Source organism: Pomacea canaliculata, linkage group LG14 (genome assembly GCF_003073045.1).
Source record: "Pomacea canaliculata isolate SZHN2017 linkage group LG14, ASM307304v1, whole genome shotgun sequence".
NCBI classification, from domain to species: Eukaryota; Metazoa; Mollusca; class Gastropoda; order Architaenioglossa; family Ampullariidae; genus Pomacea; species Pomacea canaliculata.
In genome coordinates, this window is record NC_037603.1 from 14,681,392 (window position 1) to 14,696,972 (window position 15,581).

Here is a 15,581-nt window from a genome sequence, read left to right on the forward strand (position 1 = left end):
GTCAGAATATCAGTTCTCAGTTCGCTTCCAACTTCTCTCCTGTATCCGTCCGCTTCATACCCAAATGTCTGCCACTGGACATAAACGGTTTTACAAAACGAAATTTCTGATAGAGAACTGATTTTTTGATAGAACGTTTCTGTTGTTCAAAGAATGAAAAATGATGTGGTTTTTTTTTTTTGTTTTTTTGTTTTTTTGCTTTTTTTTGTAGTTCCAGCGACAGCTGTGGACTTTATCTTGTGTTTTGTTAAAATTTGGATGTTCTAAAAACGTGTTATTTCACCTTCAGAATATTCAAACCAATCAAATTTTTTGGAACGAAAATCATTCTAAGGATTATTAACATTTTTGGAGTGTTTCACAACGTGCAACAGTTTGAAAAGCTGGGATCACGATCCTTGATTGAAACGCAGTCCGACGAGAAGCCCACGTTGTTCTGGTCCACAGGCCAGGAGCTCATAAAATTTGAAATGAATGTCTCCTTGTGTCGTAAGTCGCGAACACACAGCCAAAAATCAATCATTTCTCCTCGACTTTCTTTTGGAGTCTGAGGGGCTTGGGAGAGGGTAGGAGGACAGAGCAGCGCCATGAATCAAGAGAAAGAACTCCCGTGAATTAAGGTTTGAACGACTAGTCGTAAAGCCCTGCCGATGGACAGGTTAATTTTCTGGTGTTTGCCTTACATTTTGCGCTGATTTCTTGGAGAACCATTTTTCGTGAGCTGGTATGTTGATGGGTTACGAAGCCTAGCAGACATGAGGATGAGTTATTAAACCTGCAGAGGTAACAAAATTTTGCGCTGTGTGTGTGCGCGCACGTGTGTTTGCGAGTGTGCAATAATAATAAAATTAATAAATTTGTTGAACGCTTTTCACTCTCTTTCTATGTGTTTATATGAAAGAGAGTTATGAAAATGCAAGTTACGAGAGCAAAACAAACTCTTTACCATGCTGCTTAAAACGATGGAAAGGCCACCTTCAGATTTTCTACATTTCTATTAATCATGTTTGTATCAACAGTGAGCAATTAATTCCATCCAAATCTTTTTTTTAGTGAATTTTTTGTGTGGGTGAACAGTCAACATGAATTTGATGACAAGCCAGTTTGGTCGTGCGTGCTGAGTACAACAGCGAATCAAAACAGAAACAAAACCCAAAACCCCCAAAACCCCCAACAAAACAACAACCACAACCACGAATGCATCCAATTGCATATAGAAGCGTAGAAAACACAGTGCATGTGCATGCCCTGTCCATTGTCAACACACCTCAGTAATTTTAGAGCCCTGAAGGGTATTTATTGCCGGTTTCTATGCGCCTTTTTAATCATGCCTCAGAGACGATGATAACATACTGTCGACAAAGGGCTGCAGCTCGGCGGAGGTCTTCGAGAAATTGTCTGATTGTTCTGTCAGCTCTAAGACAGAGAACAGCCACTGTCAGCACACTCAGCTGCAAGCAGCCGCCAACAGAACTGTCAGGGACCAAATGGTTCGACACCGACTTGGGGAGAGCAATCTTCGATCACCATTCGCCATTTCCTGCTCACCTTGCGTGGGCACGACGCCATCTGGCATGGACAAGGCAACAGTGGGCCGCAGCCCCATTCACTGATGAATCTCACGTTTCCAGGTCCTTCCATGATGGCCGAATCCGCGTCTTAAGACGACAGGGAGAGCATTACCACGATCCCACTGCGGTGGAGCCATCGTGGTGTGGGGTAGGATGTGGACGATTAACTCCCCTCTAACTGGTGCAAGGCGTGGCATACAGGGACAACATTTTACAATCTCTGGTACTGCCAGCAGTGTAGGCCATCGGACCAAACACTGTTCTTCAGAATAACACCAGACCGCACAGGGTCAGTTCATCAATGACTTCCCTCAACCATATGGACTGGCCTCCCTGTTCCCCATATCTTAATCATATTGAGTATCTGTGGGATGTATTGGGCCAGCAGCCATTACCTCCTCCTCTTCCCAAGCAGCTGACCTCGATCAGTTTTACCAGTTTCTTCAGCAAGGGTGGCGAGCAATTCCTCAAAGGACTCTGAAAACATTGGTTCAGTCCATAAAACAACAGTGCTTTGCCTGCATTCAGGTCAATGATGGACACACACGGTATTGACTTTTATCATGAAAACATGGGTTATGTCAGAGCAAACTCATATTTTCTTGTTAAATGATTTGTTTCAAAGAAATTGGCCGATAAATGTTTCTTGTGATGAATAAATAAATGCTTTGTTTCAATGTTATTGTCTGTGTGTTTATTGGCACGAAACAGCGATTGTCTCTACAACTGGTCTTTTCATTGTTTTGAGCGGTATATGTAAGAACATCTCATAACATTGTACAAGGTATCCAATGATTTTTATTGTACTTAACTTTCTTTTCATTACAAACATTTATAAACAAAGATTTAACGAAATTCAAAAATAAAAAATTTAATCTATTTTAAAAGCTAGAAAAATGGAGGGAGAGCGCGAAAAAGCTTCCTCGCGCAAATTATGTCAATTTTCCCCCAGAGCAAAATTACTTGTTTATTTAGAGAGCACTAAAAGAGTGGTTATGTGTCTCTGGTGAATATTGTTCGTTTGCTAAACATCGGAATAAAGAGGCTTCACGTGGTACATCGAGGAGCTTGACTACAATTGTCCTTGTACAAGACAACGCTCACTGACCCTTCATTCTCTCTCTCTCTCACACACACAATCCCCATCAAACTAAATTCCAAGCGAGAAAATTCACTATTTGAGAACAGTGCTCTGCCTTACAAAATAAGCAGAGAACTCTAGAAATGTCTTTAATATTAACTATAAGTTGACATGCACGATGTCAGTCTTATCTACGTGTGAGAGCATCTTTCTTTTCCTCGATAATGTACTTGCATGCAACCGTCACATTCTTGTGTCCCTTTAAAGGACAGAGGTAAGATTAAATTTATACCAGGAAGTCTCAAGAAATAATACTATTCTTAAATTTTCCACACTTTCTAATTAATTTTTGCAGACACAATTAGCTATTCGTTAATGCCACACACATAACCCTAGCCGAAAAACCAGTTTTGAGGGATTACACTATAATTCCGATAGTTATTTTAGAAATTCGATGAGATTAGAAATCTGGACTGGAAGTCATGAATATTTTTATATCTTTTCTATCCATAAATTTAATATAATCAACAGCAGTAATAAAAAAGTTGTTTATGAAGTGGAAGGTGTTTATGCTTCTCCAACCCTTCCCACCCCTCCAAGTCCGGGTAGTCAGTCCTCTCTGATGCTGGTGTCACGTTTAGAGACCAGGAATCAGAATGCCGTTGCATTTAAATCGCCTCCTTCAGGCAATAAATTCTCATTTCAACATTTTTCTTTTTGGTGTTCGACTTCAGGTTGCAGGGTTCTCTTGACATTCTTTAGTTTAAATAAATGACTTTGCTTAATGCACACACACATTTTGTGCAGCCAGTGGAGTTTCTGAGTCTCCATCATCTTGATGAACTATCTATTTCTGAACGAGAGTTTTTAAACAATATTTGTTAACCTATTGCCTCCACTGGGGAATGCTCTTCTTATCTTCACTAATGGTGTGAGCTGGCCAGGAAATATTTTTGGTCCACATATTTTATTTTCCTCCCTTTGAGTTATAATTTGTACATTTGTTGGTAACAGGTAGGCTGCCTCTTTTCATATTATTGACAAACAGGATTTTCTGTCTTCTCTTTCTTAGTTCCCAGCATCATTTTAACAGAAATTCCGCTCTTCTTTAGTTAAGCCACGACCTTTGACCCAAACACGTGACCATTAAAAATCCCTCAACAATTACTATCATTCATCGGAGGGTGGGCGTTGGTCTGGGAGGAGAAACGTCAATAAACAGACCGCCTTTATTCTAATTTATTTCCTGATATTGATTCATCAAAGTAGCTTACCAAGTAAATTATTTGTCTATAAAACATTTTCTAGGATGATGTATGCAGCATCCTATTGTCAAGGGAGCTTACCCATGAAAGAAGGAAGTGTTGCAGGAAGAAGGGAAAGAAAGAAAGACATAAGACGGTCGGGAGGAGTGAAAGAGGGAGATAATCTTTGATTCGACCAAGCTTTCCCATTTAAGAAAAACCTCTAATATATTATCCTTATTACAGGAGGAAAAAAATCTCTCAATAAACAGACTCCCATTATTCAGGGTTCCAAGCCACTCTTTTCTCCATTTTTTCCTAAAGTTTTATTATGCAGTCATCGATACTTCAGTTCCCACACAACCTCACATCTCATCTCACCTCCATTCAATTGTTTCCCCCTTTGTCCCAACTTATCATCAAACCTTTCTCACAACTCTCTCCCCAACAGCCATTCACGAGGAATAAAACCAGTAAATTTAACAGTAATAGTAGTTGTGTGGCATTGTTCACTGCCCATGGTTCACCTTCAAAGATTCCGGGGAACAAACATCACCTTTTAGAAAATTTTCTCAATTTTGTTTAATCAAACACGTTTGCGGTTCCAGACACGGTCGGCTTTAGTGTTCAGAGTTCTTTGAAAGCCCCGTCCTTCAGGATTTTTGCAGGATATTTTCATCATGAAGCCCGAGGGCATGCAGTGTGAAAGCTATGAACTCCTCCGTAATCAGCTCAGTCGGTGTGAAAGTTATGAACTCCTCGGGAGTCAGCTCGATAAGCGAGAGTTCGTCTGGCATCAAAGCCACGATGCTCTCAAGTCAGGGTTTTATTGGATTTGGCGAGTGGCAGAGAAACAGGGGTGTCCTCCTTGAGCTCGTGGATGGTTGTGAAGTCCAGGCTACCCTCAACTGGCACCAAGACTTTATTTTCCTTTTCATTTTCTTCACACTTGAATCCGTCGACCAACTCTTTCGCAATCCATTCTCACGAACTTTGACCCTTAGTCAGTCGAAGACTAAAATAACAGACTGTGATGGACAAACACACACATTGTTAACTTCCAGACATCAGAATTTCTCGTCCCTGTTGTTAAAAGCAATCTTGGTATGAAAGGAGTCTTTCCTCTCCAAGTTTTTAACAGTTGCCGTAACCTTTTGACCCTTATCGTTCTTAAAACACTAAAAGCTTACATCTTTACCTGTCAGGAACACGAGCTTTCCTTCTTCCGCAACACAGCATTGCACAAGCACGTCTGGCTGCCAAAACCCTTTTCTCTTCTCTCCTTGATTTACTGATCTCTAGTGGAATCGCGGTTTTTGCATAAGCTCTTTTCCAATCTCAACTGAAAGGCGCCATTGGGGTTTGAGTCGAGCAAGAAATCGAAGAGAAAATTTATCACATGCAAGCCTCACACGCCCTTATTAGAGTTTGAGTGAGTGCTTTACCTTTACCCGGTTGATATTTTAGTAATGGTTAATTTTAAAGATGATGTAGTTTAGAAATATTTGATCATTATTGTATCAGTTACTCAAAAGGATATTTTGTTGATTATTTTTGTTGGAGATTACAAACCAAATTTTGGAGGTATTGGAAAGAAAGTCGCATTTGAAGGAAAATAAAAATAAAAAAAATTAAAAATATAGGAAAGAAAGGGTTATGAATCTTGAAGAGAGAGAGAAAGGAAGAAAAAAAGAAAAAAACCCATAAACTGGGATTTAGCTCCTGTCAAAGCCGGTGTCACGAGAAAGAAAGTTCGTACGAACTTCGTGTCCTTATTAGGCGGTCAGCGTGTGAACTCAGGAGGCCGAGTCCATCCGGCTTTTTCCCATCCCAGTTCCCTATTATGTAAAAAAGCAAACAAAGTGCGCGTGTTTTACAAAGCTGACCTTTTTGATAATCGAATTACTGAGCAGGGTTTTTGGGAGCGGAGGGTATGGGCTGTGGCTGGATGCAGCTAAAAGAAATTAGTGCATTGATTGAAGGAGTCTGCCGTTGGCAAAACAGCACTCGCCCTGTCAGTGTTTTTATTTTCAATTTATCTCCTGTGCCTTGAGATGTATTTTTCCGCCAATAGCCTCTGGGCAGGCATCGTGTCGTCTTGAGCATCTTGCATGTTCCCTCTTCATGAACTTTTTTTTTTTAAAAAAAAAGAGGTTAGGGAAAGAATTTTGTGAAGAATGCTAATTACAAAAAAGAGAGAGACAGAGGGAGGGGAGAGAAGAAAGAAAATATTGAATCTGAATTTATTGAACTGGTAGTGGGTCTATATTTAAGGAATATTAAAAATACAACAGAATAAAGGTTTGTATATTCCCAAACGTACATATCTACCTGTTACCTGCTATTTTTAGTATTCAGAGAGAAAGACAGCCAAAAAATCACCATGCCATTTCTTTCTGGAAAAATTAAGAAAAAGAAAGAAAAATGGGTCTTACTAAACAAAGTAAAAACGCAAGAGAAAGTAATCTTCATTTAAGAAGTACTTCACCTGTAAAATGTCATTGTTTACACAACACCATGTCAACTGCTCACCTAAATGTTTGAACTTTAATCTTCACAGTGGAATGCTGTTTACTGGAAATAACGAGGTTATGATATAACAACAACAATGACGAAGATGATGAAGGTAGAATGGGTACACGGTCCTCAATTCCTGGAACATTTGATTAGTTTTTACGAAGTAGGAAGACATGGTCAATGAAGCACGAGGCAAAATGAACACACTTCTCATCTGAAGGGCATGCACACAACTACCAACCAACTACGTGACCCGCAGATGGGAAAAAAAAAAATGTGAAAAGCGCATATCTATGGATCGGAAACAAAAACTTGTAATTTGGACAAATGGAGAAAAATAATTTCGTAATGCAAAAATCTCCTGACAAGCTATAAAACGAATAATAGGATGCAGAGACCGTTAATGGAGGAAGTGATCAATTGGAAACGATTTGTCGAAATCATAGAACAATCCAGAACAAAGATACACGGCGCAAGAAGAATTACAGAGCAGCGGGAGACATGAAAATAGACATGGCTCCAGGGATGAGGTATGACAACAACAGGTAGGTTATTGTCAGGGATATTTTTAAACGATGGGTAGAGTGAGAGATGGTAACGGTGAACTACGTGGTGTGGGAGATGTTAAAACGCAAGGTATGGGTGATGTTGAGTATACTATACTACGTTAAAATTACGTGAGATTACGTGATGTTGAATGTACATGATGTTTATGCGTGTACATGTTACGTGTTCGTAATTAATGTGAGTAATTAAGCTCCGTGATTTTACGTGATGATTACGTGAAAGCACGTGATGCTTATGAACCTGGCTGTAAGTAATTCTAAGATACATGAGTGACGATAAACTACGTGAGTGACATGAGCGTACATGATGCTAAATTACGTGTGCACAGAATGCTAATTAGCATGAGCATACACAATGCTAAGCTAGCTACGTGCTCGTGATGGGAGTAGTTAAGCTACGTGACTGTACTCAAACCCAAACAACGTGACTGTAACGGCAAAACAACATCAAAGATGGAATCACCTGCAGCAGAGACAGACGCGCGGCACGAGAGACACGAGACCCACGCGCGTGCGATAAACGTTTGCAGCTGCAAAAGAAAAACATCCGCAATGTATTTTCCTGAGTCAGCCCATGACTGGCATTTGTGAGTACCTTCAGTATGTGTTACCTTCAGTATGTATTAAGTTGTTTGTGCCATGCACTCTCCTTCAACCATTCTCATGCCTTGTCTCTCAGCTCGCCGAAATTCGTTTTCCACCTCGTCGTGATTCTCTACCTGTCTCCACCCCTCGCTACAGTTAGGGTACCCGTTCCATTTACTTTGGACGCTTGTACAGAAACCTTGCTGGTGCACACACACCCAGGTCGGGTCTAAACGATGGGATGAAGGAGAAGAAGATGTTTTTCCCGAGGGACCAGGCGAGCTGGAGATTACCACAGTGTCCCGCCTACCCTCTCCTCCCGGAACAACAAATCCGTCATCGTCGTCTGGAGTCTGATGCTAAATTTTTACATGGAACCTCGAAGTAAAGATAATGCCAGAGGCCAGTGTATCTGAAATCTTGAAGACTGTTCAGGCATAACTTCTTCCAAAGCTTTATGTTTCTAACCTACATATAAAAATGAAAGTGTTTGTTTTTAGCTTTTATTGTTCTTTATTTCTTCCACTTACTGTTTTATTCCTACCCCAAAAAATTTGATTTTCCAAGTCAGCCCAGTACACTTAGTGATACTGTTGGCATTACTGCCAGTCCACAAATTTGTCACTCGAGCTCGTGCATTGCCTTTCGTGTTGAGATGCGATGAAGACGCCATCTTGTCCTTTACTCTCCACCCCTTACCGAAGGGTTAAGAAGTCTGAAGATGGAATCTGCCTTAGGTATATTTTCTTCATAAGAGAGTTTACCCAAGAACGTGATTCTTTAACGTCCATAGTCAACCACAACACGATTGGGGTGGGTGGATGGTTAGGTGGGTTGGGGAGGAGGAGGAGAGAAATTGGATGAGGAGCAGGCGTCAAATCTCTAACGTGCTAAACTCTGCTCAATGAGAGGCAGCAGCTTCCTAATGAGAGACTAAACAGTTATTTACGACAAGCTTTCACTAAACCAGATGTGTCTTGATGGTTCTACCACTCCCTCTCTTGGCTTTCAAGCTCGCTGCACCTGCAAACAAAAGCGCCACTCGACCGCTCGAATTTGTTTTACACTGTCGGCATCTGGAATTGGTGAGGTTGACACACTCCTAGCCTGCGGTACCAGACATGTGGAAAGCGTTTTAAAGGTGTCTATCTACCTCTCCTGTTTCATCACTACTGTGAGAACTTCACTACAGTTGCTGGCAGGCAGCTTTGCGGCAACATTGAACATAAAAGAAAAGCTCCTGGATATAGGGAACCCCTCGAGGATTCACGGCTGGTTAAATGTGGTTGGAGAAATAAGAAAGGCGAGGTGAAGACGGTGTATGTAGAATTCGATTTCAAGTTAGTTGCAGATGGCATTCCTTCGACCGTTCCTTAGATTTGTGCAGGTAGAATGGCAAGGAGGTAATCTTCCGTTTATCTAGAATGGTAATGAAAAGAAAGACTGACAAGCATGCTGACTGTAAAACCAACCAACCAGCCAACCAACCAGCCAACCATCCAACGAACGAACGAACGAACGAACGAAACGAACGAACCAACCAACCACCCAAAACCAACCACACCAACCAACCAACCAACCAACCAACCAACCAACCAACCAACCAACCAACCAACCAACCAACCAACCAACCAACCAACCAACCAACCAACCAACCAACCAACCAACCCAACCAACCCAAACCAACCAAACCAAACCAAACCAACCAACCAACCAACCAACCCAACCCAAACCAACCAAACCAAAAACCCCAACCAACCAACCAACCAACCAACAAACCAACCAACCAACAACAACCAACCAAAACCAAAACCCAAACCAAACCCAAACCAACAAACAAACAAACAAACAAAAAACAAACAAACAAAAAACAACAAACAAACAAACAAAAAAACCCAAACAAATATTAAGATAGAGAGGGATCGTTTCCTCCGTCCGCCTTCAAGAGGCCAGACGCAGTGAGATACTCAGAGAATGACAGAGTATGTCAGCTACTCTCAGTGGGACGAGCAGACACCCGAACTAAGACACAGAGACAAATAATTTTTTTTATCCAATCCAATAAATTTTTTTTATGCTTCCTCCCCTCCAGAGACAAAACCCTGTTGTCGCTGACAGCTTTTGTTGTGCACATTCTCGCTCTTGTCTGCCAGGTCATCTTTATCCATCCATCATGTCTGCCATTTTAATATTTAGAAACATCACGGCATCAAGCCACAAACGCCAGACTCCCTGTTCGAAGCTGACGGCCAGATAAAAGATTCCCCAACAAGACCCCCACAGATGGTATCCCCAGCCGCCACGGTAGCAACAGCAGCAACAACAGTCGTACTCCATCACGACCAGGGGCAAGATCGCGACCCTAGAGTAAACCATCCTTATCTCCCTTTTCATACAGACTTTTATTCTGGTTTTTACAAAATGTCTGACAAACACTGGAGGCTGTGCCAGCCATCGGCAGCCACACGGTGTCCGTCTCAGGTGCTAATGTCAATCTTCCTCAACAGATTGGTGAGACGTGCAGGGGTGAGTAGGTACGATAATTGTATGATGCGTGCAGCGAGCTACAGCTCTGAGTCGCTTGTCTCCCCCCCTAGTGCTTGAAACCGGCGCTGGGGGGCGCCCTCTGACCTCTGACAGCGGTTCTGGCAAACTGTTACGAACCGCTTAGCCTGATACCTCGCAGATTCTGTCAGCTCAGCGATAACGAGTTTTGTCGACCTTTTACTGGAAAATGTTGTGGGCATCAGAGTGGAAAGGCGAATAGAAAGTTTTTAAAACGATAAAAAGGAGAAAGAAGACGGTTTGAAAAAAAATGTTGAGGAGGACATGTTTTATTTCTGCTGCTGGCTGAGAGATTAAAATAGGGGCCAGCTGCACAACGTTTCTCTAACCGCCATCTACACGGTTTAACGCCAGTCATCTACCCTTTTCACATTATGTCCAGTTAAGATATACGAATACTAACACGCTGATCGTATTGGGAGTTATTTCCCTTTTACACAGAAATCAAATAAAAAATCATCTCCCTACACGAAAACCCAACTAAGTAACCAAGCAACAAACCAAACAAGCAAGCAGCAAGCAAGCAAGACCAACCAACCAACCAACCAACCAACCAACCACCAACCAACCAACAACCAACCAACCAACCAACCAACCAACCACCAACCAACCAACCAACCAAACCAACCAACCAACCAACCAACCAGCTCAAAACCCAACAACCCAACCCAACCAAACCAACCAACCAACCAACCAACAAACCAACAAACAAACAAAACAAACAAACAAACAAACAAACAAACGCTAAAACATTTGCTCGCGCACACACACACACAACCAAGGGAGCTAACCTTTTACTTTGTTTTCTTCCCCTGAACGAATTTGTTCAGTAGCGCGCGGAAAATGTTTTCTGGCAGCACGGATTTCAGTACATTGTCGTAAATGTCTGTCAGACAGTCGTAAACCTGTGCACGGCCTGTGGACTGAGGTGTGAAGTGTCGAGCGCCCGAGTGCACGCGAGTCCTGATGACTGGTGATTACAACTGGAGGCCACACAGACCTCAGGTACTATGTTTCTGTGGCCCCCCATACATGTTAAATAGTGTATTGTTAGCCTCAGTCCTCCAATAAAGACATGACAAATAACTCATCCAGTGAGGAATTACCATTTGGGAGAGAATTCTCAGTTACAAATAAAAAACAGAACAAGTTCTAGTTGTAAGATAAGAGGGTATCAAAGCAAAAATACAATTTAACGAAACCCATCAGACTTACTTCTAAACCTATTTCTAAAACCCTCCCATAACATCAGATTTAGAGCAGATTAAAAAAAAATGATGTTATCCTGAGTTAATATTTACTATTAGTGTGAGTCAGAAGGAGAGAGCCATAAGGTTAAGCAACATCACCAAGCAATCTCTTATTGGTGATAAAGAATCAAAAGAGAATTAAATAAAATAATTATGTATGCGTGAAGGAATGAACCCTTTCCGTGAAATTTTGCTGTGGGAGAGAGAAGTAAAAAGAAGAGGAAATAAAAATAAAAAAGAGGAAATAAATGGAAAAAAGCAATTACATGAGAAATGAGATAATTAATCATTTCCTACAGCAATAAAGTACCGTCAAAATAAAATAAAAAGTAAGGTGGATGGGAAAGGAAATTTATTACCAGCCTGTCCTGTTCGATGCAGCACTTAATTCAACACGAGAGATGGATATTTTAGAGACTGTCTTTCTGTCTTTCTCTGCCAGTCCACCATTTAACGGCTAACTCGAGTAAGATTTGAAATTAAACTCAAATTATCCTAAAAACTCAAAGTTGTTGTAAATTAGTAAAATGTAGCTGTCCAAAAGATGTGGCGTGAATTTTGTTTTGTTGCAAAAAGCACAGTTAAATTGGTCTCGATGGAAAAAAAGCACCATGACACACACACACACACACACACATACACACACAAAAACACGCACACAGAGACAACTTCCAGATACATGTGCACACACACACCCCCAAGTACACCCAGTCACGTGGTTGTTCACCATTTTACGTTGAGATTGCATGTAACCCAAGACGGGATCTCATTTGTAATAACAGTTAAACACAGCTCATTATTTCCACTTAATGAAAGGCATCCACTCAGCTCCAACCGTTAATTTACCAGTCCCTACAACCGACTCCAACAGGAGGAATGTTTAATCAGACATTTTCTGTTAACGTTTATTATATATTTGTTTTATTTTGTTATATATTGATGAACGTGCCAGCAGACATTTCAGAAAACACACACGCGCACCTACACTTACCTACACCCACAAACAATTACACACACACAAACACATAGACACAAGTTTTGAATTGTGAACACAGCTAAGATCATCATAAAAGTGAAACTAAAATAAAGAAACCATCTCAAAACTTCCAGACCGGCACAGCTTCACGCTCCGCCCTTTGACGAGATAATCTCGCAGAAAAGAAGGCGGAAAAAGCAGAGGTCAAAGGTCGACGGGGTTTTCTCTAACTCGCATCAAGAATGACCGGCAGGAGCTACCCTTGAACATATTTCTTCCTTTTCTTCTCTCTGACATTCCTATTCGAACATTCCTGAATCCCAATCTGTTTTTTTATGGCTGGTACATTGATTGCTTGAGCTTGCGGAGCTGTAAAGGAAAATTCTCACGCGGCATCTTACGACTAAAAGACATTTTGCTTATCACCTCCATCAAACCGAGTCTCAGGTCTACCCAGCACCGCAGTGTGAATCGCTTTCATCATTCTGTCGTCACTTGCCTCGTCTCCCTTATCATCGACAGCAGCGTTGATGATGTAACATAGCTACTCCTTCAAGTCAGCCTCACCAACAACATCCACAACGACTATTGTTTCTAACCGGCGATGCTTCCACACACACTGATACCGTGTGACGTCACATCCACCTTCCGTAACACTCGACGGAGATTGAAGACCGTTGTTGCGGTGCGAGACGTGCTGCGTGACGTCACGGAACCTCAAAAGGACAACGGAAGTGGTCAGCGGCTGCGAACAAGAGTTCGCCTATTCTTGTCGATGTTATTGTGGGAGCAGTCTCTTCATCCCTCGACGCCGATCGGAAGAGAAGTCGCCGACAGATCAGATCCCTACCATCTTTTTTTTTTACCTCCTCTTCCTGTCGGCGTGTGCCGGTGGGAGTCTGTCACCTGTCGCTTTCTTCGAAGCTCCTGACGAATCCTTGATTCCCTTTCCTTCCTCCAGGTCAGAATCTCCACGAGGTGGAGGCACACTCAATCAAACTCGACGTAGACAAAGGGGATGGCAGGGTGGCAGGAGGTTGAAAGGTCGCCTGGGTACTAAATGGCTGAGGCTCTTCTTCCTTGTAACGATCGTGGGATGCTTCGTGGACTGTGGTCCATCAAGTGCATTTTCTGTGGACCGTTTGTGTACAATGGACCATTAAAGTGTTAATGTGGACCTTTCTAGAACTGTGGGCCATCAAGTGGACTGGTTTTGTAGACCATTTCTGAACTGTGGGACAAGATGTACAATGACTCTGGGCCATCAAATGCTGTTGTTATGGACTTGAGTCACCAAGTGCTGCAGTTGAGGTCGTCTTGTCTTCTCGTTTAACATTTCTTCTCTCTATATTTCTCTGTTTTACAGATTTTTTTGTCTTTATTTCTTCCTTATTTTTCGTCCTCAGTTCTACTCTTTTCTTGCTGTCGGTGACCTCACCCTCTCCTCTTTCTGTCCTTATTAACTTCTTTTTGGGAAAAATTCTCTCAAATCATCAGCTAAGCCCTTTCTCTCTTAATATCCTCGCTTGCTTGTCTTATTGCACCCCTTCCCTCCATTCGATTCTTTCCCTTATCTGCAGCCATCTTCTCTTTGTTCTTTCTCTTTCTTTTCCTACTCTTAACACTCTTTTCCTCCCTCCTCAGTTTTGCAGCTCGAAAACCTGCTGCGAAGGGTCGATAAATTCTTGAGGAGGGAAGGAAAAAAATACATTAAGTGAACACACGCCCAGACCTCCTAAGACGGAGGAACAGCAGAAGCTCAGATACAAATCCGTCAGAAGAGTATTTTTGCTGTATTCGTTAAAAACAAAATAAAGATTTTGCTGGCGTCATCTTCCTTCACAACATCCGAAGCACAGTGATTATAAAGTTCTCAACATGGCGATGGAGTCTTTGAAAAAGTGCGTTTTTTTTTCAGTCTGCGGTGACTGCCTGGAAGATTTGGAAGGAAAGGCGGAACCAGCTTCGCCAAAACTCATTCAAACCTTGAGGTCATTGACATAATACTCAGGTATACCCCATTCCTTAAATACATCTTAAGCAGCCTAGCAAGTCTCTCTTTACCCAGCCACCAAACGATAATATTATTATTTGGAAGGATCGGAAGTGTATCTGAAAGACCATGTCCCATGTATGAAGCAACTGATAATGAAAAACAGGAGAAATAACTTGTCTCACTATTAAAAATGAATATTTGATAAATGCTCATTATTAGGAGCAACGGCATTCAGCAGCAACCCTCCCCCCAAAAAAGAAAAAAAAACAAACAAACAAACAAACAAACAAACAAACAAACAAACAAACAAACATTAACAAAACGAAAACACCCTCACAGAAAAGAACAAACAAAACAAAATGGATCGAAGATAAAGGAGAAAATACAACCAACAGCTACTGAAACCCATAAATTGAAATCTCGTGTTAATTCATAACCAACGGAGGTAGCTAACAGTGGATATATAAGGGGTTGGTGGATTAATATGAGACAATAACAATTCTTTTCCAATGCTAGTACATTCATCCAGGCGCATTTGGCTTAATTGGAAACTGCTTTTACGGAGCAGACCAGTGTTATTTAGAAGTAATAACACGAGTCCCAGGGGACAATTGCTTTCTCGTCTCAAAGGAGTTGATCTCCATTTATTGAGAAGCCCCTGAATCCGGATTACCTGGCTATCATCTTTTCTTGCTTTCTTAGGCAAGTGGACTTTAAGGCAGAACACGAGCATATGTTACAGTACGAACAAATTATTAATATGACAATAAAGATGGTAGTTTATATTTCAGCAATAATATTTTTTGAAGACGGAATCACATGTGCATGTACATTTACAAACAAGAAATACACAAACTTGTACAAACGACTTCAAAAAAAAAATTTAAAGCATTCACTCGTCTTTCTGTCTGGCAATGGGAAATAATTCTAGAATAAATTAGGCGTTCGCACACACACAGAAGGACACAAAACATTCACACATTCACTCAAGCAGATGCCCATAAACTAGCGAAGGAAATCAAAGATAAAAAAAAATGAAAAGAAAAAGAAATGAAGAAGAAAATAAAAAAAAAGAAGAGCAGAATAGAAGAAGAAAATAAAATAACGAATCAGCGTGACAAGCCCTTAAGGTGACTAGCTGGAAGTGTGGTTGCCCAACTGCTCAAGCTGACGGTTACATCTTTCACAAATCTTTCACCCACCCGGCTACCCTGCCCCATTCTCGCCTCG